We start from the raw sequence: 26,957 nt of genomic DNA, 5'->3' as shown, positions 1-26,957 counted from the left end.
GTGTCAGTGGAGAGCAAGTCATGCCTGTCAAAGTTACTGCAGCATACATGAAAGTTCGGAACCAAATATGCAATTTGATTTGAATTTTTTTTAGTACAAAGTGATGGATTCTTCTCTCTTTCCTTTATTTATCTTCATATTGAATATCAAGTGTGATATCTGAAAAAACCCTCACGTCTCTCCTTGCTGACAGGTGCAGTGCAACAGGGGAGGATTGTTCTGGGGTTCTAACCTCCTGGAAAACAGAAACCCAAAGTTTCATATTTATTTTTATTGATCCCTCATTATAAATAGACTACTAGTGAGTTCCTGAATACTTAAGTATTCAGAAATAAAAAAATCACTCTTTAATGTGCATTTGGAATAAGATCACTTGATTCAATGTCATCCTATATGGCTGTTAATCTCTATGGACTAAATTCAGCATAGCATATATAGGTCAACAGACAAAACTTCCATTGAAATCAATAGCAGAAATAAATTACTCCAGTATAGCATGTCAATCTGTATTTGATTTGCTGATACATGATTACACTGAACTGTTTGCTTTATTTACTTGTATTGATTTGTTACTGTGAAATGTTTACTAATTGCACATCAGATTTTAAAAGGTGTCTAATTGCATACTTCACACTAGTGTTAAATTCCATACATTGACCATCTGTAAACTATGTTCTAGAGAGTTACAGCTGTATGCCACGTTTGTTTTTTGTGATAGTATGGGTCATATAATTAGCTCTATGAAAGCTGAGATGACAATTGCAGTTGGAGGGATGAAGAAGAACAGAAGATAGCTCTATTTTCAGGGCTTGAATACTACTGGCAAGATCAAAAGTTTTTTTTAAGAATGTGGGACGCAGGTCCAGACTTTGAACACTACACAGTCCAAGCAATTTGTGTTCTGGTCTGAGTTGAGGAAAGGTTTGCTACTATGTCTTAACACTTCAATAATTAATCTGTATTTATGTACTTAGGTTTTAGAGCAGACATGAAAACTCAGATCCCTTTCATTCTAATGTAAACTAGAACTCATTTCCCCCCTACCCTGCCTTCTTCTGGGAGGTGGGAGATATCCACCCTCAGGGGAGTCAAAGAGGAAAATTTCCCTTTAGGGCTCTGGTTATAGACCTACTGTATGAGTCAGACACTGTCATCACCATTCAGTGGCAAAATAGGTTTTGCATTGTGTATTCTTTTTAATGGCAATTTATATGTATTGCAATTTGATTCCCATTTTAGGTATCCAAATTTCTCTCTTCATATTCCTGCTTGTGCCTGAATTGAGACCATTATTTACAAATAGGAGAAAAAATTATAGAAATATTTACTTTATATGCCCAGCATATTTATGGATATTCTCTTTGGAAAGTGTTTTGACTTCGACCAAGTTTGTACACAATCTTTTTTCAAGCAATACTACACTTAAGTAGAAGGAATCTTGTGAGAGTGAGAATAAAATGACAATGAGAAAGAGCCAGTAAAATTACTGGAAATCTATCTGACCAAATTCAAATCTGGAAACAAATCTTGAACCTTAACTAGTTCTTATTTTATTCAAATCACTTTGCTAAAACCTATAAAATATAAATAATATGCTTTAAGTATGTAGAGTTTTGTCTGCCTTGCTAATGTGCTCTGTCTGGAGACTGTTAAATCATTCTGCAATAATATTGTCCTGGGCAACTTTGTGAGCAATGTGAGTTTAAAAGGGTCTAATGGTCAAAACTACCTGAAATGGGTCCAATAACCACAGAAATGAGATCTAATTGAGGCAAACACTGGAGTAATGCGTTAAATCTGCCCAGCTTCCCATTATAACACAAGGTCAAAATTCTCCCTTGGGCATTATTTGGCATAAGAGTTCTCAGGTCTGAGGGGAAGTAAAATATCCAAATGCTCAACATTTTTTTGTATCACAAAAATACACAGAAACTAAGTCACTATGCCTCTTTTTTCTCTGTGTCTGCAAATTTAAAACAAAAGATCCATTTATTAAAAATGCCACATTAGTAGTAAATAATTCTATCCAATCAAAGTTCTGGTATTGTTGAAGCCTTTGAGGTAAAAAGTTAGATCACAAGTGAGGTGGAAATTCTGAAATTCAAGCTCAGACATTAAACATTTGACGGTACATGCTATCTGTTTATGACTGTGTAACTAACCTCTCCAACAGCTTTGGTTTGCTGTCTGGGTCTCTTGTTACTAGAATTTTCAGGAAGACGTGTGATCTAGCATCTATGAGGTCGCTTCTCTGCTGTGTGCTTTATGCATAGATGTGGGGCTCTGTGAACTCTCCTTGCTCTCCACCTGGAATCAGTAGGTTGGTCTGGTTCTCTACCCAGGTCTTCAGGGAGAAAGTGGCCATGTCCTTTCTTGCCTCTGAAGTGTTCCAGACACTACAAAGGGATGGATAAAATTCCTTCTGTTCTAAGCGGTACTGCTTTTAAAGCTGTTAATTGCTTCCTGGGATACGTTGTTACAGGAAATACTAATGACACAGTTTAATATTGAGAAAGCACAGAGGGCAGTTTATTGCATCCACTGAAACAAGGTATAGTATATATCACAAACCATAAATCATGCTCATGACTGGGAAGCAGGTGAATATTATTCTTCCAGATTCCCAAATGGTCATGAAGGAGGAAGGAGTGACCAGTTGACAAGCTCCTTTACGCTCAGTCAAGAGTAATCTAGATAGTAAGCAGAAAAGAGTAGACTTCTCCACTGTTCCCTGAAACTGAAGAAATACTTGGCTGCCATTTGCTACTAACGTGGAACTGTAAATAGTTGGCTTCAAGCCAGTTCTAGGAAAGGAATTGCTGAAAGAAAGCTTTCTCGTATGGTATTTCTTTGACATGGGCAGAAGTAGAATATGCTGTAAATTTTATGAGAAAAGTTATTCTGCGGTGATTCATGCCTCAAATGTTGAAAGCTTATGTGTTGAATAGAGTCTTTAGATACTTATCCACTGTATGAGAAGCTGGGTCTTGATTCCCAGCCACCCAGATTCTGCTCCTATCCTCTTGGATAAGGGGTGAGGCAATTGCAAAAATGGGAAGTGTGCCTCCTCCTACAACAAGATATTTTGAATCTGAGCGTCTCTTAAGTCTTCTCTAATTTATATTCACAGGCAAATCAGTGTTTTACAGTGTGGGGAGTGGATGAACCTACTTTTACCCAGGCTGAAAAAAAAAGGATCTGTTCCCCACATCTCTGAATTGTTCTCAGTTCATTTGTCTCTGTATGAATTTCATGCACCAAGTGGGGATGTTCACATAATTAAAAGGAAGTATTGCTAATATTAAATGCACTGCTATGATCTCCTTTGAAATACCTTTTTCTAATCAGATTTCTGATTCCCTGTGTTCAAAAAAACTCAATTTGAAATTACCAGGGAAAAGAATAGTCAAATTCTTAAAAGCAGAACTAGAGCACCCAGTAGAGGCTACAGGATGGGAGATTTACGTTTATAACTAGACATGGGAGGAGTCAGAGAAACACCAATTATTTACAAAACCTATTCACACGCAAGAAAAGAGTACAAAATATCCATAAAAGACTTATGGGAGAAACCAGAGAAACACTGACAGAGAGATTTGATTACGAGAGTCTCCTCATAGGAGAAATAGGAGAAAGAATGGCCATGAATTTTAAGGCAGAATTTGAACAGGATTACAGGTTATGATTTTTCCAAAGAGCAGAAAAAATCCTCCTATGTTTCTGGCTATCTATATTCTATATATTCCTTATATTCTATTATGAATATAGAAGAATTTAAGAATCTGTTATTATTTATTTTAGATACTAGTAGAAAGTGAGAACTGCCCTCCACTTCACATGATAACGAGTGTGGGACCTTCTAGAAATGAAATGACAACAAATACTTCAAGTCCCAAAGCAAGACTGCCCTTCAGTGGATGTTATTGTTGATGGTGGATGGCATTGTTGAAGTAAGCTTTGATATGCAGTAGTGAACAGCTTTGTGCTACTAAAGGCAGCAGAGGTAGTGAACTGCCCAGACAAGGCCACTGGTGCAGGATGAGCCACCATTTCCTCTCCAAGTCAGCATCACACTATAGTCAAGGGCTCAGCTGATTTCCACTGTTACCATGCAGAGTGGAGAACTCCTAAATCAAGTATGACCCCTTAACATTCAATCTGCTGACAGCACAGATTACATGTACTGGAAAGGCAAATTTTGCACTACTTGTGCTTTCCAAAAGAGAAGTAAGGCAGTGCTCTAAGCACCATTCAATGTGGCTAACTAGTCTTGAACACCCAGCAGGGATGTTTGATGTACGCAGTTGCAAACAGAGATGCTTGAAATTTTTCAAAAGCATTTTTATGTAGATTAATATACTTTATATAACACTGAATATATTCACAATAAATTACTGGTTTCCCCCTTTTCTTCTTTTGTTTCCTTCTTATGTTCACCAATTACTGCTCACAAAAGGAAGTGCAGAGAAAAAAAAAAGGATGACCAACAAAATTAAAGTTAAAATAAACATAAAATAAAAGAAAATTGTCAAACAAATAAAAGAAAATGTTTTAAAAATTACAGAAGATTAAGACAAATATGCACAAAAATTAATGAGAGAACACTGAAATAATTAAAAATGTCTTTGTTATAATCTGGGTGTTTTATAAGTTTCTAGAGAAGTCTAAACCAAACACCAAGATAAAAGTACGTCCATCTTGTTGCTAAAACATGAACACTTATAAACACCTATACATAAGTGCATAAAATACTTTAGCAGTTGGTAAATCAAACATTAACTTCTAAATTAAGGTTATCGTTATCTTTTGGACATGGATCTTATTCCCTCATATAAGAAATATCCATACTGTTTTGAAATCTGAAAAAAGAGGAACCACAGCAGTGAGATAAGTGCAGGTGATTTGATTCCAAATATGTATTTCCTAAGACATGAAACTATCATGTTTCACAGTTAAAGTTCTTTTTCTTATTTTTTTTTTAATAACTTTATGTGTAGACCTGCTATTTTTATTTTTCTTGAACATCTTTTATAAAAACTTACAGAACCAAATTCTGCTGCATTTCTTTCTGTGCCTTCCCTTGCTCTTTATCCTTCCATTCTTTTTTAAATCAAAAAGGACAGGACCAGTTGTTAATAAAGGCAGAATTTGAGTCTTACTTTGCACTTCTAAACACATTTCATCTCCCTCAGACCAGATCTAATGTATTCTTCTGTTGAATTTGGAATACAGCCACAGAAACTGAGCAACTTACAAAAATTTTAAGGAGTTGCCATGTCATTCAACGCAGGAACTTTGACTTTAGTCTATGCATCACAGTCACAAGATTCAGCCCTTATGAACCCGCAATACTCTGGATTTGATAGTGGAACTTAAATTATTTGATAAGAAAATGGCATGTCAAACATTTTGCCATTTTTTTAGTGTGTGCTAAAAAATACCATTGGTTTAGTAACTAAAATATTACAGAACACTTGTCCTTCACAATTCAGTAGTCTGCTTTCAGTTGAATCCCCATGATATTGGAAAGCTGGAAAGATGAAAAATAATAAGAAAATTCCTTTTACTTTAAATTTACAAAAATAATCTCTTGCCCTACACATTTGTAACATTTAAAATGAGCGCAATTTGTATACTTTAAAATAAAAAAAAAGTTAAAACTGAGTGAAATGTACCATGGTTTTCAATTGCTTTCAATTATCATTAAACCTTTTTGAGAGCAATTTGCATAATGTTTCATAAACATGTAGGCAGATTAACCTTTTTAGTTAATTTATTCATTAGCAGTAAAAATTCAAAGCACCTCTTATGAGAAAATAATGTCTTGCTGTTAAATTACATGGAAACAAAGCAATTGGGACATAGTTGCCTAAGTTCTCCCTGTGTCAAAGCACAAAACTGTGGAGAGACTAAAGCTTTGTCTGTTAGTGGAGTCTTGATTAAATTGCCTGTTTGCAAAAAATTAGCAGTATTACAAGACAATTAGGTGAAGTATTAATTAGAGATGGGTTAGAAGAGCCCTGCCTGGAGCAGGTACCTGTAAATATGGGGGAGGGAAGAGTGAAAAAGGACATGAAAAGACAGAAAGTTTTACTCTTTCCTGCCTTAAACCTCTTATGACCTCTTACATTAAGTCAATGAAAAATGTGGTAGTTTAACACTATTTTTTTGCTACTTTGCAGTCCCTTTGTATATTAGTAGCTGGCTGATTGAGACAAAAAGGAGTAACCACATTTCTTTCTACCCCAGTGTGGTCTCCATCCTCCATTTTAACTCTGGATGAGTGAATTCTTCAAGTGTTACGCCATTGTCCATGACTGGGAATGAAAAGTGTATACTTATGTAATATTTTATTAGCCAAGTTCTTAAGGCATTGTCTGCAGCAGGAATTTCAACTCTTCCCTTGAGCTGGAGTTGAATCATTTGCAGATTGACCATAAGCATTTGGCAGGTCTATCATCTTGGGTAAGATTATACAATATTTGATGATACAGGCAAGGATACCATATAGAAAACACCTGTGTAGCTGATAAAGGTAGAGCTTAAACGTTAGTTTGACAGTTTACACTGGTAGTGGACCTAACCTTATATCTCTTCATTAAGTAATAAAGTAAGTCTTTTTGGAAATGTGTAAGTGCAAAGTGATCTCAGCTTACACATGCTCTGTCATATGTAATAATGTTATCCATTGTCTTTACAGTGTATCATAGAATCACCAGGTTGGAAAAGATCCACCAGATCATCGGGTCCAACCATTCCTATCAAAAACTAACCCATACCCCTCAGCACCTCGTGCACCCGTCCCTTAAACATCCCCAGGGAAGGTGACTCAACCACCTCCCTGGGCAGCTTCAGACCCTCTCCCCAAAGCACGGTGACATGTATGTAAACCAAATATCCGTCACAATGACTGGCTCCATCTTTATCTTCTCCACTTGGGTATACAAGTGTGGTGATTTAGATTGAGACATCTGTTATATTACATAGCTCTATTAAGGATACAGTAACCTCAAATTTTAAATGCCATGGCAATTAAGTTTGTATTTTTACACTTCCCCATATGTTTATATGGATTTTTGCCTGGAAGAGATATACTAATCAAGACTTTAGTGTTAAAGAAATTCCACACATCCCTCTGGTGACTCAAAATAGGTAGATTAAATAGGTGGCATGAGAATGTAGAAATCTCTGAGTGGATGGGTATGCAGAAGTATTAAATTATTTAGTAGTAATTATTAGTCATGATCCTCTTGCACTGCTGCCATGTGCTTCTAATGGAATGTGGTTAACTTAGTTGATGTAAGTCAACCACAGAAGTTGCAACAATCTCAAACCAGTCTCTGAAAATCACTCATAAAAATAAATAGGTCTCTACAGCAATTTAAAACAGATTAAATGTTTAAGACAATCTTTTAGCTTTTAAAATATTTACCAATTGATTAGTTGAATTGACTATTAAAAAGCTCTCCTCTTTTTCAACAAATAAACCAAACAAAAAAAATTGGAAAAATAAATGATGTATTCAGAAATGGAGAGGTCTAAGTGTCTGGGGGAAGTTGCATTGGTTTTTCTTATAAAGGTGCCATACGAACTTAAACCTAAATTTGCTGGCATTTTTTAATATGTCTTACCAATCACTGAAATTGGCATTAAAATGAATAAAATTTGTGGCACATACAGAAGAATCTTGGACTTCGTCCATATTTATGACCAAATAAGTACCTCACAGCAAAAAACCTCTCGTTGAAGTTATTGTAGAGTAGATTCAAATCACAGCTGAGTCTCAGATTAAAATCTCTTTAACATTTCTGATTTTTCACTCGGTTTAGTTTTGTCCCCATTTAACCCACTGTCTGAATTCCTATTAATAATTATCCAAAGCAGGGAAGACATTCTTCCAAAACATGTCTCTCCTCTTTAGGTTTTGCGTTCCACTACATATATAAGCAAGTTATTACATTGCATTTCGAAGATGGAGGTGAGCCTTTACCCTCACTTTATCACAGAATCACAGAATCACAGAATAACCAGGTTGGAAGAGACCCACCGGATCATCGAGTCCAACCGTTCCCATCAAACACTAAACCATATCCCTCAGCACCTCATCCACCCGTGCCTTAAACACCTCCAGAGAAGGTGAATCAACCACCTCCCTGGGCAGCCTGTTCCAGTGCCCAATGACCCTTTCTGTAAAGAATTTTTTCCTAACGTCTAGCCTAAACCTCCCCTGGCAGAGCTTGAGGCCATTCCCTCTTGTCCTGTCCCCTGTCACTTGGAAGAAGAGGCCAGCACCCTCCTCTCTACAACATCCTTTCAGGTAGTTGTAGAGAGCAATGAGGTCTCCCCTCAGCCTCCTCTTCTCCAGGCTAAACAACCCCAGCTCTCTTAGCCGCTCCTCATAAGACCTGTTCTCCAGCCCCTTCACCAGCTTTGTTGCCCTTCTCTGTACCTTGTTTATGTACATGTTTATCAAGTAATTTGCAAGTGTACTTCTGAGATAATAAGTGGGATTGCTGAAGGGCCTACAGTGAAAACTGAAGCAGATACCTGCAGATTCTCATTTCAGTAACCTGTAGTTAACAGGTTGCCCAGAGAAGTCATGTATTCTCTGTCCCTGGAGGTTTTCAAGACATTATTAAGTAAAGCTCCGAGTTACCTGGTTTGATCTCATAGCTGGCCTTGTTTGCACTGGAGACCTCCTGAGGCATGCTTTACGGTTTTGTGATCACAAGCCCCTTCTACAAAGGGAAAGAGAGATTTGTAACCAACAAAACAAATCTAGCACTTGCATCAAATGGAAGGAGTTGGGCAGTGTCACCAGGTTTAAGCCCCTTAATCAAGCATCATCAGACATGATTCTACTGATGTATTTGAGGGTTGCACTGATGGTTTGAAACAAACACAATACTTTTCATTCTGTACCCATCCATGTTTGAAATTTTCCTGGTGTTTTTATTTTAAATAAGAATGATCATGTTGTTGCTGTTGACTGCATGTAATTAATAACAATCAAGCTAGTTTGTAACAGAAGGACATTTATTCCTTTCTCTTGTTTGCATTTCAGGAGCTTTTTTGCCTCCCTGTCTTTGATAATGATGCACAAGGCTTTGTTAATAAGCTAACTAACCACACCTGGTCATATTTATGCTCCCTGTAGACATTGCCAAAGCCTGCCGTGTGAGAATGATGCAGCCCCAAACAATGCTAGGGAGGCATGCAAATTCAGAGATCAACACAACTAAATAGAAACTCATCAGAAAAACCAGTTCTTATATCTTTGATCAATAATACTTTCAGAGACCTATTCTGTGACTAGAAATATGCAACCAATGTGCCTAAAAATAGAAATAGTCGGCCATATACAAAATTCACGACACTTACCACTCTGTAAGTATGGTGATGTAAGATGTGCCTGCTGTGAAAACACCAGTGCCTTCACATATACACCTACAAAGGTTGTTAGACACCCTCTCTAAACTAAATGGATGTGTCACTGGATGTTTTCACCAGGTAATAGATCTGTGTTCTTTCTATATCGATATCAAACATGTCATTCCTCACAAAGTGCCATGAAGTAACTGAAAGAATCACCTCAAACATGAGAATTAATTTCAATGATAGAAACTCTGAATATTGAATGCAGGAATGCTTTTGTATAAAGCTTACTTTAGAATAGTTTGCTTTGACTTTCATCAAGAAGTCAGATTGTAAGATGATAGAAATATTGAAGTCAGCATCAGGTAGGGTCCTAATCTTCCTGACAGGATCCTAAGTACAATAGTACTATCAAAATCCCCTAAGGAGGAATTAATATTATAACTGTAGTGCTTTGGTTTTTTATGGGAAGGGGACTCGATTCAAATGGGAAGCAAAGCTAATTCTGATTAATAAAAAGGTTAAATACTATGTCAAATGGCAGAAAATTGGCTTAAAACACTTGGGGAAAAAAACAGAGAAGTATTTTAATCCTGAAGCACCTGCCCTGAACAATTGCATGTCCACCTTGACAGGAAAAGCTTCTCTTAATGTCTCCTCTTGGAGTAGCTTCCGTTATTATCCATCCATTAAGCGTAAATCATAGGAAATTCACGTTTCAAGGTTCATAAGCTCATTTCCCTCTTGCAGCAAGTATAGTATAATGTGCCTGATTGTAATGTAAACCAGTGCCTATTTAATTCAACAGCAATTTATAAACATTGTAATATACCTGTTTATTTCAGTGCCCAACTTCAAATGCAGGCTCCTTCTGGTCCCTAAGGAAAACATAGACTCAAATGTATTTTTGGGCAGCAAACACCAGTGTTCAATCAAAGAGCTCGGGCAATACTGAGCAAACATTATGGAAATAGAAGAAAGATGATCCTGCTATTGTAGATTAAATGATCTAGTCAATTATTTTCTAAAATAGCTTTATTTTGTCAGAACACATTAACTTACTAAATTTCGGCAAATAAGGCATTTCTGCTCAAAACAAGATGATTGTATCTTAAGTACCACAGAATATCTCACAGTTCATTGGCCTCTGCTCTCACAGAGCACACCAGAGATCAAAACTCTACTGCCTAAATAAATCCAGAACCTGGGCAGGAATCTCTGTTCCGTGCTCCGAAGTGTGACAACTCCTTAGTTATTCTGTATTGGCATTGTATCCATTGGAGTTACTCCTTGAAATAGAAACAAATACTCATTATTAAATATTCATAATAGAAAGTAATTAAAATTGTCCCCTATATCTTTGATGAACTTTCCTTTCACTAGACCATGGAGTAGTTATTAATTGTACTGTCCTATGACTCATCTCCAACAAGAAGTACGCAGAGAAATTTTTTTTTGTGGTAGCCTGGTGGTATAGAACGTTTATAGTTCATACCAGTAAAAGCTCAAAAAAGCACAGGTAGGACTTCATCCCAGACCTCCACTGAGTTCTGTAACTAATGGCTGAAGTGGAGTACCGGTTCATATGTAGCCAAGGGAAAGACTGATGCAGGCATCAGACTCACACCTGTGAAGGCAGGGGTGGGGGAGGCATTTAAGGAGTTACAACATTTTCATGAAGTTAGCCACAGACAGAACTCCATTATTAGATGCCTCATTCTCATAGGACACATATAGACATGTTACTGTTTTAGAATCTCAAAGACTACTGGATAGAATTGCTTCTTGCCTTGACAAGACTAAATGACTAACTTGCAATTATTTTGCATTTTGCAGTTGTGTCTGTTTTATTCTCAATTAATTAGGTAGCTTTTGGAAATCAGTGTAAATATGAAAGCTTAAAATTTCCTGAATGTTAGTAGATATAGTTATTCCCTTTGAATCTACACTTCATAATGTGCCGCTTATCATTTGTTAAATCTTTTACTTGTCACATCAGGCTCTTATTTTTTTATATATTATACTTAGAAACAAGCACACAAAGATGCTGCTTATAGTTGTTTGTTAATGGCACACAGAAGTATAGACTAGTGGCAGGACAATCTAACGGTTTGCATATGTCCTTTTGGATTGCTTATGAATAATCTGCATTTTTGTCTATGAACACTGCAGCAAAGAAGCAGAAGCAAAAATAAATGCACAAATAGCCCCTCACTAGGAAGTGTAAGGTGGTGAGGTTGGCATGCTGTAGCACATGGCATATTCAGGGACCCTGCATATATTTCAAGCAGAGCCCTGAAGTTATAAGACTACTCCAGTTTCTCTTTCCTCCTTGCCTCCCCTCTCCATCCTTTTTTCCCTTCCTCTTGTTCTTTCCCCATTTCTCGCTTCCTTCCTTTCTCTCTCTCCTTCTCTCCCTCCATCACACCCTTTTGTCATTCCATCCTTCATAAACCTCTGAATTGGTCAGATACATAACCCTCAGGATTTCAGTGTGAGTCCTGGAAAAATGGAAAACCATTTCTAACCACTTAGCCTTAATGATTTCAAAAGGAATGGAGGATGCTGTGTATTTAACAACAGACAGCTTGGAAGTTTAAGACTTCAAGCAGTTTCAGATTTGGGTCTTGACAGAATTTGGATAGGCCTGTTTGTTTATCTGAATTTTCTAAATAATTTTATAATTAGCAGGTATGTTTTGATCATGAACACTTACCTTCTTATTATATGGTAATCACTGTTCCTTGGTGGTAGGGCTTTATTTTACTATGTCTTCTCTGAGCATAATTCTTGGGTTATTAACAGATGCTGTAAAATAACATATGTGTGTGTTCATGCACACATGTGTATTTACTCTGGCTTTGTAATAGCTTTGAAAGACCTTGACTCTAAGGATTTCTAAATTAATTTATTATTCCACTTCCTACAATAACAACATATTTCAACAAGAACACTTAATTATTCTAGAGGTTTATTTGGTTTCATACTCTCTTTATCTGTCATGTAGCTATTTTATGCTTCTTCCACTTACATGAATTTAGACTGTGTTTGTTTTAAGTTTATATAAACACAGAATAACGAAATACCAACAACAGCCATTAGTTTACACTGTTACATCAATTTAAAACTTTATTTAGATGTTGAGCTAAATGAAATATTCAGAATTCAGCACTGGGTGAGGCAGAATAGGCTGAATATAAGAAAGTCACTGGATGCTAAAAATCAAAACAGCTCAAGGATTCACGGTACAAATACAAAAATAGGACTGCTGACCTCTCTAAGGAAAAGGAGAAGGGGCTAATATTGTATTCTTCCATTACTGGATGAACATTTACATTATTAGTAATAGGCTAACTTGAAGAGCTGGTTTTATAACTTAATACCACAGGAAGAAAAAAAGGTCATACTTTCTGCAACAGAGGTAAAAAGGAATAAGAGGAAAAAGGTAAGAAAATAAGGATTTAGTTCTAACTGATGAAAGCGTAATGCTAAGGTCAATAAAAATTTCTTCAGCTATATATGAGAATTCCTCAGCTATGTTTGAGACTGGAGAAAATTTTGAACCATGAGTTCATTATTGTTAAGGACAGCAAGGGCCAGATTTTCCTTGAAACAGTAAAAAACAGTGCCAAATAAACAATAAATAATCATAATATCTGATAGATATATTAAAGTTCTGGATTCTGGTGTTGAACTTGGAGACTGGAAGACAGATGAGCGGAAGCTAAACTCCATATTTTCATTACACTTTGTCAATATGTTTTCTCATATTCAACCCTGAACAAAAAAGCTTACATACACTGCTTGTATTCCCTTCCTTTATTATTGGTTTGGGGTTTTTTTCTCACCATGAAAATTTTCTCAAAAATATCTATTCTTTATCTATATAGGGGGTGGGTATCAATCCTTCTGTCAGAACGAGCAGTATGACTGCTTTAACTTACAGGGACATTTTAAATGCAAGGCATGATTCTGGCTTGCATGCTTCTGATATTTACTTTCTGAATTTCAAGTAGTAGCCTGAGGACCTCCTAAGCATTGTGGACACAGTAGACCAGTGGATGGAACTCCTGAATTAATATCAACATGTAACCAAAAAAATGCTCTGAAGCTGATTTTTAACCACAAAAATCCCAAACTCAGCACAACAGAGGCAAGCCTGTTGATACGTGTAATGCACTACTGAATATTAAGTGCAGCTTGCAAGACACTTTCTTACATGCGTGTTTTTTCAGTCACTCTGTTATAAAGCAAATATTACATCTATATGGCTGAACTGCTTCCAGCTCTGTAACATTTGAGTACCTTTCACGTAAACTGGGTCACAAAGGCTTCAGTAATTCATATACCCTTTGGCACTAGTCTTTTGAGTTACAGAAACACTCCTTTACATGAAGTGTTTTAATAGGTCAGGCAGGCGCAAAGCTAGTTTATATCATGCATATGCCTGTGTTTCAGGAGGAAGTCTTTTATCAAGGACAAAGGTTTGGCAGTGCTCCCTAAATTTAATGAAACACCAGCTTTGTTCTGTATCCTTTGGAAGTTTGTTCCACAATTAGTTCCACTGAGATGTACTTATTAGTATGTCTCAATGCTAAATACTGCCTATTAAGTAAATTAAACTTCTTTTATACATTTATGGTAACAGAACAAAAAACCCCTGATATTGTCCAAAGAGGCAGTCCTCTCCTCCCTCTTATCCTTGGGTATTTCTAAATTCTTCCCTTCTGTCAGCAAGAGCTTTCATGCAAATACTTGGTCCCAGAATAGGATCCAAGAACTGGCACTGCTATAAACTAATCTTTCAATCTTTATTTCTCTTCCCTCCCCGCCGCTCTCCCCTCATCCTCCCTCCACCCTGCCTCTTTGGTCACTTTAGTTTCTAGTCATCCCAGATGTGGGGTTCTGAAATATGTGTGGGAAGAGGCACAGACTGTCCATCTTCATGGCTATGGAGATTTATGCAGACTTCAAGTGACCATATAACCACAACTAAAATTAGGTTAGTTTTCACTGAGATCCTGCTACAGTCAAGGGAGGTAGAGTGGCTCCTGTTGTGGTTTACCATCTGTAACTGGTTAACATGAGATCTCTGAAACACCTTCTGAAGGAGCCTAAAATTAGATGCCTAAAGTTAATACTCATCTTAGTGTAAATGCTCACTTTATTTTCATCTCTCACAGGTTTTAGCCAATGCTTTATGATTAGTCTGGTGTAAAGACAGTAGAATCTGGCCAATTGTCCCTATGAACTCATGCTGACAGCTTGTAAAGTCTGTAACCCAATTCTGACATTTCCCCTTCTGTGTCAGAGAAGCGTACATGTGTTTTCTTCAGGTGTGTCAGATATGTTCAAAGATTCACCTTTCAGAATGAAAAGTGCCCATAAATACTAATGCAAATGACCACACAAATCAATGAAAACATTCACATATCAGTAAAGAGCTAAATAGGAAGAACATGTCACAAAATGCTGCTGGATCCTGTGGCTGAACGTGCCTTATAAAATGAAAAAAACCTGTAATATTGTAGTTTCTTACTACCACTGAAAGTCACTAAAAGTGTATTCTATTGTCTGTTTTTTAATTCTCTCTGTGGGGCAAGAAGGTGACATATTCCTTGTGTTGGAGTTCACTTTTGCATTCATCTGTTGTCTCACTTGGGCTATATATGAAGTGTATGGCCTAGGAGATTTTCTGGACTCCCAGTCATCATACATCCTGACTCTTACATTAGGGAGAGGCTTGAACTTGTGCTCCTTGCCCTATCCTATGTGCTCTGGCTTCTGCAGGACTGAAACCCTGCTGGGGTCACAGATAGTAGCTAGAAAATGCTCAGTCTGAACCCTCAGCCTGAACTGGTATTTCAGCATGTGTTAAACACATATTCTCAAGTCACATTAAAACATTGTCCTTCTATCATACATGGTATTTTTTTCAACAGGTTCTCTGATTTATTATTTTCTCAAAGCAAGACAGAAGTTTGTGTTAAATATGCAATTTTCTAACAGGAGATTTCAGCTGCCAGTACTTAACATAAAACCTTGTAGTATAATCTTGTATCTAAACACTTAATACTTTATTACTCATTTCATTTGGTCCCCCATGTAAGCTGTTTTTCTTCTATCAATCAGCTGCAAATGAGCACAGCCTTAGTAAATACTTTTAGAATATAATTCCTTACTTTTCACCTTGCAAATCACAAAATGCACTACATCGGGGATGCTTCTGGTAGGCTGCTAATATGTGCTAGCTCTAGTGCATGAACAAATTGCAAAGTTAAATTTACTCCTCTCTTCTTACCCTCCATCAGACACGTAGCTTTATAGTAGTGACAATGATACTTCTGATTACAGAAGCTAGACTTCTTCCTATTTAGGTACTCTCTACAGAAAAGGAAGTATAGGTGCTGAAACTCCTGCCTGCCAGGACTGTGCAGAAGACAGAGTTTTTTTCCAGAACATACAGTTTCATGAATCTAAGGGAGAACACACTTTGAAGTAGTGTTGGCATTTTCCAGAGGATATTGTGTTGGCTGTATGTCTGTTATCAAGGAAGTATACAGGATGTATATTCAAAAAAGTTTCCTGAAGGGAAAAGCAGAATGAGTTGAGCTGTCTGAGATTTGAGACCTGGAGTCAGGTTAACATCTCAACCTTTATGAAAGACAGATATGGAATGCTAAATTTTACTTCCCATGAAGATAAGTGAAATTTGGCAAAAAGTTAAGACTAAATGTCAGCAGCTTTGATTGTTGTGTTAGCTGATAGAAAACAAGAGAAAGTTATTTTAGAGAGGAAATGAGAAAAGTGTAAAGAAAAAAAAAGGCAAATAAGTAAAAAGGAAAATGTTTTAAGGGCACGTGTTCCTAACAAACTTTAATTTGGATGACATTGTAGAAATACACATTTAAAAAAGAAAGAAGAAAATAAAGTTGGTGAAGATAACCTTCTTTTTGACTAAATAAAGGAAAATCTACATTTTTTTTGCATAATGTCTGATACATCGGAAACTAGTACTCAAATAACAGACCAGGCCAGAGGAAGAATTGCAAGGCCAGAGAAAGAATTGAACAATGCAGACTGGGGAGTTTTCCAGGGCTTAAAATTTAAAACATACATATTTATTTTATTGTGTGTCCATATGTTTCCATTAATGAAAAGGACCAGGGAAGGCTGCTGAAAGCCAAAGAGATAACAGGAAAAATGTTGGTAAGGTATCTTAAAGGGTAAATTAAAATGGAACAGATGGAGCCTTAGAGAAATCAATCTGTTCCCTGATACACATCTTCAAACATTTTCACTGGAAAATTCCCAGCCACTTCTGGCATGGTAAGGATTTCAAAGCTGTTGGTTCTGCTGGATTTCAGATTCTCTTTGACACTGGAATAGTTTATTGGGAATGGAAAATTTTAGTGGGAAACAAAGTAGCAAGTACAGACCTATCTTGTGAATAAAAGAATAAAAATAGAATCCATTTTCATGGAAATATTATTTTGAAAAAATAAACTGGAAGTTAAAAATAGTAAGAGTGTAAAGATATACAAGTATAGTTATCACTAAGTTATATACTAGTCAATGTGTCTGTCAATAAACATTCCAAAATCAATGCAAGAATCTGAAAACTCATTTCTATATGATCTAATAGACAAGAAACTAATCTGTAACAAGTCAGCTTCTATTAAGAGACACACTAATCATTCTGCCTATTCTGTTAATGGACTCAACAATAGCTGAAGCATTGGAGATAGTAATTAAACGCTAGGTAACTGCAAATGTGTAATTAACACAACTGTGTATCTAATTCAGTAAAACCTATCGTGATGCCAAATTCAACACAGGACAATGAAATTCAGGTTTGGCAGTTGAAAAGTCTGTTGAGTTTCTCATTATTTAATCTGTGTTAGAAGGTGCTCTGGTGTTGGTTTCCCAGCCTTGAGGGAACAGTGTGGCAGCAGAGAATGAGCTTGTCTTGTCTTGTCCTTTCTGCTTCATACAGGTCAGGGTGAACCTTTTGGGAGGGAGGAAAAGTTTGTGCCTTTTCTGAGCACTAAGACCATGAAAATGGGACTATTGTTTGAAGTCAGGTAAGCATAAGGAAAGCAGCTTGCAACGCAGATATAGTCTGAAAGAGATATACTCATTACCTTTGGTTTTAGGCATCTGCTATGCACATTGATGTCTGAAGTAGGTACCTCATCTCTCTTCTAATAAACAGAAAAAAAAAAAAGATATCCAAAAAACCCAAAACCAAAACTACCCCCAAAGGATGGTGTATTCATCTAACTATAGCTGGATGAATCACATGCACAAGGACATGAAATGTTCTGTAAAAATGCTATGAAAAACAATGCCGAAGGGGTCTAAAGTAGCTTTAGATGTCCAGATCAAGGTGAATCAGCCCCAGGCTGATGGTACCAGGGATATTACTTGTAGCAAGAAATAAATCTATCACCAAATGTCAAAGATGAGTTACATAATATTGTGAGGTTTGCATAAGACGATACTAAATATGATCAACTTCAATATGGATGAAAAAAGAGGACCCATATTGTGGGGACAAGGAAGGGACAATTTATTTCCCGATCTTTATTTAATCTGACTTATTGAACAGGTGTGGGTTTATGCTGTCTAAGGTACTGCTTTTCTGTTTGAATATATGTGCCTGTGACTTCCAAAATACAGATCTTATTAAACTGAAGGCTTCTGTTGCCTACTAGGGTCTATACTTGAGGAAAAAATACAAACAACCAAACAAACCAAAACACAAAACCAAAAAGAGGTCCAAAAGATGTGGGGAGAAGATTCTTAAGGTCTCGTCACATCAGATTAACTCCTACACTTATGAGGCTCCTAGGAAATGCATGAGGAGCTTAGTGAGCTGAAGCTGCTCAAAAGGTATCATTTCTGTATCAAACCTGACTCCAGTAAACTCTTAAAGACAGAATGAGATATACAAAAACTTGGTTCTTGCTTTGGAAAAAAAAAACCAACTTCCCATGTGTTTTGGGTGATTTTCATAAGAATTTGGACACTACATACTCATGAGAATTTCTGAAATGCCTTAGACTGTTTCCACAACCAGCTTCTTATGACTTCGGTATTCAGCTCCCTATACTGTTAGGGCAACAGTACTACTTTCTGTCTTTTCAACATAGATCATAAGCATTCTGGGGCATGGATATATGCATTATGAACTGTTTAAAATACTGAAGCATCAAAAAAAGAAAACAAATAATGTTTTCTTACATATGTCACATGGAGTTTTAGAGATGCTAAGTCATCTTTGTTAGCTAGTATGTAGTTGTATTTGATTTATGTGGCAAGGTTTTAATAAGGGGTGAGCTGCAGGGGTGCTGCCTTGGCTTTAAGTGTATATATATAATTTTTATAATTCTTTTCTTTTTATACATATTCATCAGGAAGAAAAATGGTTGTGGTTTTTCTGGTAAGGGGAGGTTATGGAATCAGAAGAGGTGTGGCAGGAAGGCACCTCTTGGAGGGTGCCTAGTCCCATCCTTCTGCTCCAAGAGGGAGGCTCAGGACCATATCCAGACAGATTTTTAATACCTCTAAGGATATAGACTTCACAGCATGTTAAGGCAACCTCTAGAAGAAGAAATTACTTTTCTTATGTTTAAATTGAATTTCCTGCATTTCAGTTTATGCCCATTGCTTCTTGACCTGCCACTGAATACCAGTGGTAAGAGTCTAACGCAGTTTCCCATCAGATATTTACCCACGTTGATAAGATTCCCCATAACACTTCTATTGGTCACTTAAACATGACAGAAATTATTTTATCTGAACTTTTCTCCTTGGCAGAACAAATTATGATTTTAAGATCATTTTATTGCTGAGCAATGATAATTTTCATCATTACTCATTCTTTTTAATATTTTAACTATGTGCAAATTAAAAAAATTATATATAAGATAAAATGTTATTTAATTTTTTCCATGCTAAAAAATAATTTAAAAACTCTTTTCATACCTCTTCTATTTTACAAATTGTTTCTACCAAATTAAAAAAGCTTTTCTTAAATTATTAAGATCTATCAAAAAGTTTTCAGTATAATACATCAAATTATATTTCCATTGATCTTAATCTCCACTAATTATTTGTCCAGTCCTTGGATTAGGGTCTGTAGTAGAATTTTATATTTACATATATGTGATTTTGCAGGTAAGCTATAGGAGAAATCTGTGCTTCTCATGTTGCATGTGATTTATTGTTAAGTATTTTCTAAAGTTTTCACTCATATATCTTGCCACGTCCTCCTATTTTCAAGAGTTTTTAATATTTCTGATATGGTAAGAAGTATGGAGAGAATAAAATCTCGCTTTAGTGAATAAAATTAGCTGCATTCATAGGTGCAGTTGTAACATAGAGGAATGCAACTCACACCTTTAGTTCTATTTCAATCATTAGTTGCAATGGAAGTATAACAATACACAGCTGTGTGTTTACTTTTCACGCATTATACTGTATGTGGAAAGATACTAATAAAGTTATTAAAACACATCCATCATATTGTAAATCAAATAGTACTAAAATTTGTAAGCCCATTTATCAGCTCACAGGATATTTTTATTTTGGTTTTAAGCATATTCATTATTATTCAAAATAGGAATAATATTGGAATTCAGACTACAATTTGGTATTAATTTATAAAGTATTTGATGATTATAATTCATAGTGAATAGTTCTAATTGTTTACACAAATCACTTTATTAATTGTAGGTTAAGTGTAAGCCAAAATATAATATTCATAGAACCTAGTGTGAATGTAGCTCTGCAGAATAAAAAAAATAATCTACAGATTACAGCAAACCATTACATCTTATTGCCTAGAATCTCCCCACTATAACCCCCTAAACCCTAGGGACTGTTTTTTCAAATGCTATTGGGTCTAAATACCAGACTTAAGAAAATTGAATATGACTAAAATCTTAATTTTTATTTAATTTACACAATCCAAGTATAGCAATCATTTCCTTTAAGTGGGCACAAGCATGTTTGCACATGCTTGTATCCACATTTCCTGATAAGATTATTTTGAAGGGACAGTGATTACACTTGTTTTCAGTCAATTTTGGAAGCAATCAACTAGTTCCCTATTAGTCATGTAGATTTTCTTCATTATTGTTTTACATGGTAGCCCAACAATTCTGGCGTGTTGTGTAACCGTGTTTGCTGCATTCTTTGTATTAGAAAAATCACTTGCAGTAATCAGCAGGAAATACATTTAGCAAACAAGGAATTAAGTTTCTGAAAGAAAGCGGATATTTAGTAACTTAATAACCTTTGTGTGTATTGTTATGACTTTGGCTAGAGCTGTAATCATCCTTATTAAAGGAATGGATCAGAGGTGAACTAAGTCACTAGAAGCCTACCAGTTCAGCATTCAGGAATGTTATGTAGGTATTTTCAAATGTAAAAAATTCTATGATAGTATAAATGCATCTAATTAAGCCTTAAATTACCTGCTTTTCATTTTAAAATCCAATATGTGAAGTGAGAGCTGCATCAGGACTGTCAGCTTCCAAGACACACAATCTGGAGCTTTGGCCTGGACCCAGGCCAGTGACTAGGGTCAGGGAGCAACACTAAAATTTTAAATGCTCGCAAAACTTGCCAGCATGGCTCAACAATGCTTCTAATTTCAATATTGAGATATTTCTGTATGGCATGGTGTTCAGTACAAATACTAGGAGTGTTTTTACCTTGGGATTTTGATTTGGGGTTTTCATAGAACCCCTTAGATTGGAAAATACCTTTAGGATCGTCCAACCATACACCTAACAATACCAAGTCTACCACTAAACCGTGTCCCTAAGTACCATGCTTACACGTCTTTTAAATATCTCCAGGGATGGTGACTAACCACTTCCTTGGGCAGCCTGTTCCAATGCCTGACAACCCTTTTGATGAAGACATTTTTTTCCTAATATCCAATTTAAACTTTCCCTGGAGCAACTTGAGGCTGTTTTCTCTCCTCCGATCACTTGCTGCCTGTGGAGGTCACCTCCTATTCTGGGTCATGCATTCTTTTTGGGAAAAGCAATAAGTGGGAAACATTAGAGCAAGGGACTCAGTAACCATACCAAGTTCTATGCTATTTGCATTTGTTCATCTCTAGTTGCATGAAAATTACATGTCAATCACCTATGCATATGAACCTCAGATTTTGAAAGGGTCATCTTTCATACACTTTTGTCATCATTATCTCAAAGCTACATGCAAATATGCATGCTCAAGCAAACAAATCATAAGCATTATCCCATCAAGTCACCAGCTGTACTTACTAGGAATTCTAAAATACTTGACTTTGCAGCTGCTCTATTAAAAATAGTCTGTCAATGCCCATACATATGATGTATTCTCATTATGAAGGAATAAACTCTGTCCAAAGGTTTTTTATGTCAATTCCATTGTGAAGGAACTGAACCAATATTATTGTTGAATGTGTTCCTTTTCACGTTATTTTTTCAGGCCTATGAGGTTTTGGAGTAAATTAAATTAACTGACAATATTTCTCGTTTGAAGAAAAAAAACTTATGATTCTTTAATGAAAGAGAATTGCTAGCTGCAGTTTTTACTTTTTGACTGCCAAAATCTAATCCAAAACTAACTGTGCAATTTATGAAGAAAGCCTTGCTCTCTGGTTCTTTTTCAGACTCACCCTTTAGTGCCTGAACAAGAATCTCTAAGGCAGTGAAATATTTAGAAATTATTTATTCTACCTTTTTTATAACATTTTTATTCTAAAATCATTACAAACTAAACATTTCTAAACTTAATTTTTACAAAAATAAATTCATTTAATTTACATTAAGTTTGACTGAGATACCAGAAATGCCATCCAGTCATGGCCAGCCTGGAATGACTTCTTCTAAAAGGAGCTATAAACACTAAGCACCAAATACTTAGTTGTATATTTTTAAGAAGACAACACGTTTCCCTTGATTTATTGATGTATAATCCTCTTTCACATGACTAGGAGTGAAACCGTTAACATTACAAATAACTCTTTAAGTTAATAAATGCTGTCTTTTAATGTACTTCTGTCCAGTGTGCATCGAGGCATACTATTAAAGAGTGCAGACATACACTTCATGATGAAACAGTTCTCTCCTGACCCTAAAATTGACCTCATGATCAATTGACAGTGAAGCCACAGTGAAGCCATTTTTAAAGAGACACTGTAAAAATAGTGACCTATCACAATGTACCCAAATGAATTGTCACTCACTTTTGAAGATTTTGTTTTATACTTTTCATCATCTTGTTGTTACAAATAATTCATTTTATTTTAAGGAATGTCATCCCTGGTCATGCTTATTAAGGGTTTTGTTTTTTTGTTTGCTTGTTTTAATGGTCTCTTAAGTCTGCATCTGCTGTTTTGCATTTTATCAGCTATGTTTAGAAATTGATTTAATTTCCGCAAATACTGTGGTAAACATAGAATCATAGAATGGTTTGGTTGGAAGGGACCTTAAAGCTCATCTAGTTCCAACTCCCCTGCCATGGGCACTCACACCTCCCACTAGACCAGTCTGCTCAAGGCCCCATCCAATCTGGCCTTGAATGCTTCCAGGGAGGGCATCCACAAACTCCCTGGGCACCCTTTTCCAGTGTCTCGCTACACTCATCATGAAAAATTCCTAAATAATGTCTAGTCTAAATCATCTCCCCTTCCAATTTAAAGCCATTCCCCCCCATCCTATCACTACATGCCCTCGTGGGCTCCCTTCAGGTACTAGAAGGTCACTATAGAATCATAGAATCGTAGAATCACTAGATTGGAAAGGAACCACTGGATCATGGAGCCCAACCATTCCTATCAATCACTAAACCATGCCCCTCAACACCTCATCCACCCGTCATTATACACCTCTAGGGAAGGTGACTCAACCACCTCACTGGGCAGCCTGTGTCAGTGCCCAATGACCCTTTCTGTGAAAAATTTTTTTCTGATGTCCAGCCTGAACCTCCCCTGGTGGAGCTTGAGGCTATTCCCTCTTGTCCTTGACAGAACAAAAGGTCTTCTGGAACTTTCTCTTCTCCAGGCTGGACAACTCGAACTCTCTCAGTCTGTCCTAATAGAAGAGGTGCTCCAGACCTCTGATCATCTTTGTAGAACTCCTCTGGACCTGTTCCAACAGTCCCATATCCTTCTTATGCTGTGGGTTCCAGAACTGGACACAGTACTCCAGATGAGGTCTCACAAGAGCAGAGCACAGGGGTAGAACTACCTCTCTTGACCTGCTGACCAAGCTTCTTTTGATGCAGCCCAGGATACGGTTGGCCTTCTGGGCTGCGAGCGCATATTGCTGGCTCATGTTGAGCTTCTCATCATCCAGCACTCCAAGCCCTTCTCCACAAGGCTGTTCTCAACCATGTCACCCCCCAATCCTGTATTAAAATCACTGATTTCCCCAATTCAGCTGTAGGACCTTGCACTTGGCCTTGTTGAACTTCATGAGATTCACACAAGGGCACTTCTCCAGCTTGTCCAAGTCCCTCAGGATGACATCCAGTCCTTCCGGTGTGACAGCTCCACCACTCAGCTTGGTATCATCAGCAAACTTGCTGAGAGTGCCCTTGATCTGTCTATATCATTGGTGAAAATATTAAGCACTGTGCCCAATATGGACCCCTGAGGGACACCTCTTGTCATGGATCTCCTTCTGGACATCAAACCACTGACCAATACTGTCTGGTGGTGACCATACAGCCAATTCCTTATCCACCAAACTGTCCACTCATCAAATCCATATCTCTTCAACTTAGAAAGAATGATGTTGTGTGGGACTGTGTCAAAGGCTTTACAGAAGTCGGTAGATTACATGCAAGGCTTTCTTTAATCAACTCCATGTCTTCCATGTGCCTGAGCATAGCTTTGAGGAGGATCTGTTCCATGATCTTCCCAGGCACAGAGGTGAGGCTGGCAGGTGGGTAGTTCCCAGGGTCATCTTTTCTATGCTTTTTAAAAATGGGGACAATATTACCCTTCCTCCAGTCACCAGGGACTTTCCCCTGACTGCCATGACTTTTGTAATATCATGGAGAGTGACTTGGCAACCACATCAGCTGATTCCCTCAGGACTCTGAGATGCATCTCACAGAGTCCTATAGACTTATGTATGTTCAGATTACTCAGATGGTCACAAACCTTATCTTCCTCTACAGTGGAAGGGGTTTTACGTTAGGAGTTCAAAATTCTTAAGGAATATACAACCAACCAAACAGGCCTCATCATCAAAATGCACAACTCTTCTAGTGTATTGTTCTCTGCATTATTCACCAGTAGTCACATTTCAGCCTACTCTCAAATTAGAAATATCATAGGTCTGTTCATTTCAGTAGGGCTTTACTGATTTACGTTTTCCAAAAATTTCATCAAGAACTGCCCAACTAAAATCACACTTCATAACAATTTCTTCCTTCTTCCAGTTTCCTGGAATATAATTCTTGTTTGCAGTTAGAACTGTTTCAGCATGGTACTTTGTGGTGGAGTGTTGCAGAGTGAAATATTTTTAGTTTACAATGAGAAGGTATAGAGTTCTGTAGGAAAACAAACATTTGCAAAGTGTTTTCTAAATGTATCTGTTCTTGACTGTGCTACAGAATTCCTCCTAGGCAAATAATTTGATCTTTTGTTGCGACAGCTTTCTGTCTGAAAAAATGGGAATAGCAATTGTTTCTAAATACTTTCTATCAAATGTGTCTAATTTAAATATTAGCTCTACTCTGCAGCAACAGTAATTACATTTTATTCCATAACCATTTCCAAAACTCAGCTAAAACTCTTGCAGAAATAAACCAAATACAAACCTTGGACCACGTATAGCTTTTCCTTTCTTTTGAAATTTTGATAGAAAGAAGTGTAGTAGGATTCAACTCACTTTTTGAATTATTTTGCTGAAGAACAATTACAATTAAAAGCTAGGAAATATTTATGAGTTTCACAGGGGAAAAGAATAGGCAGAGAGAGCACTTTGATAGCCTCTGGATCCTTCTGTGTAAAATGGCAAGACACAAGTATCTATCAATTCACTTTAATTATTAGTTAAATTCACTTCTTCCAGACAAAGAACAGTGAAGCAATAAATCTACGGCTGTTCTTTATGCATAGAGAGAAACAGGGCAGAATATGTGGGAATGATATGTTAGCTTGAACATTAATCTGTCATGTTACTGGATCTATTGCTTTCCTTACGAGAGAAGGCCATACTTTAATACCCTTGACCACATTTTCTTCATTTAACTCTTCATAGTGTGGTACTTAAAGGTACCACTGCAAATGCTTCACATACCAAGTAACAAAAGCTGTTTGTTCTATATACTATTTTTCTGTCCATTTGATATTTTGTGGTACATGAATCAATCAATAAGATTAAATAATGTTACTTTCATAGGATATCTTAGATGCTTTAATACCAATATTCTGAGATTATTTTTCCAACTAGCTGTGTTTCACTGCAGTTATTCCCAGTATATGTTAATTCAGATTTCAGACCGACATTTTTACTGACAGAACCAATCTGACTGGGGCATTTCTAGTTTTATCTGACAACATCTATGCATAACTGAATTCATTCACTTTCCAGTATTTACCTCTCAGCTGTAAGAAAGAACAATATAGACAAAATGTTAAGTACAAATACAGTCACACACTCATATCCCTAGGCGGATAACAAAAACGCATCAATGTCTTACATAATGTTCACTAGTCAGTGGTAGTCTTGACATCTGTTGAGTTTAGATCCAAGTTCTTCTGTTTTCTGGGTTTCATTCTTCAATTCACCATAAGGGTGTACATATAAGCAAGTGGAAACAAGACCTTCAGTGTTGCTTTAGAATAGTTTCTTTCCTCATAATACTATTTGCATTTTTAAAGCTGTAGAACTGCAGGACAATTTAGTCACCAGACAGAATAGGTTTATGCTCAGAAATCACCTCAGTTTCCTTCACACTCAGGATTACTGTGCATGCATAAAACATAGACTATGTCTACATTTTAATATCACAGAACAGTTTAGGGGGAACCTCTTGAAATCATCTGTGCCAATTATATGTTTAAAGGACAAGACACTGTACATTTCAAGAACACATAATAAACAAATGATTACACAGAAAGATCAAAATAATTTTAAAGGTGTTTGGTACATGTAATTAAGAGAATTGCGATTGTAAAAGAAAAAAAACCTTGATATTGACAATAGCTGACTACAATGAATCCTTTCTGATAAAGATGCACATTACGTATGGTAGATCTATGCACAAAAGATTATTATTTTACATGTTGACCAGACTTAATGACTTATATTTAGTGAAAAATCCCCCAAATAATTCCGTTTACATCATTACAAATTTGTCCTGTGTATATTTTTGTTCTTTGTTGTGTGAAATTATCATGTTATACAAAAGTTTTTGGTTTTCATTCAGGGTCCTGAACCATGTTTATATTAGACTGTCTCAACATAATACAGTTTGTGGTAACATTCCCTCATGTATCAGTGAAGTGTATCTCTGGAGTCAAATTTGTTAACTATTTTAAATGCAGGCAGCAAAGCTAT

This window comes from Phaenicophaeus curvirostris, chromosome 5 (assembly GCF_032191515.1).
Source record: "Phaenicophaeus curvirostris isolate KB17595 chromosome 5, BPBGC_Pcur_1.0, whole genome shotgun sequence".
Lineage (NCBI taxonomy): Eukaryota > Metazoa > Chordata > Aves > Cuculiformes > Cuculidae > Phaenicophaeus > Phaenicophaeus curvirostris.
Note: the sequence above shows the minus strand (reverse complement) of the source record.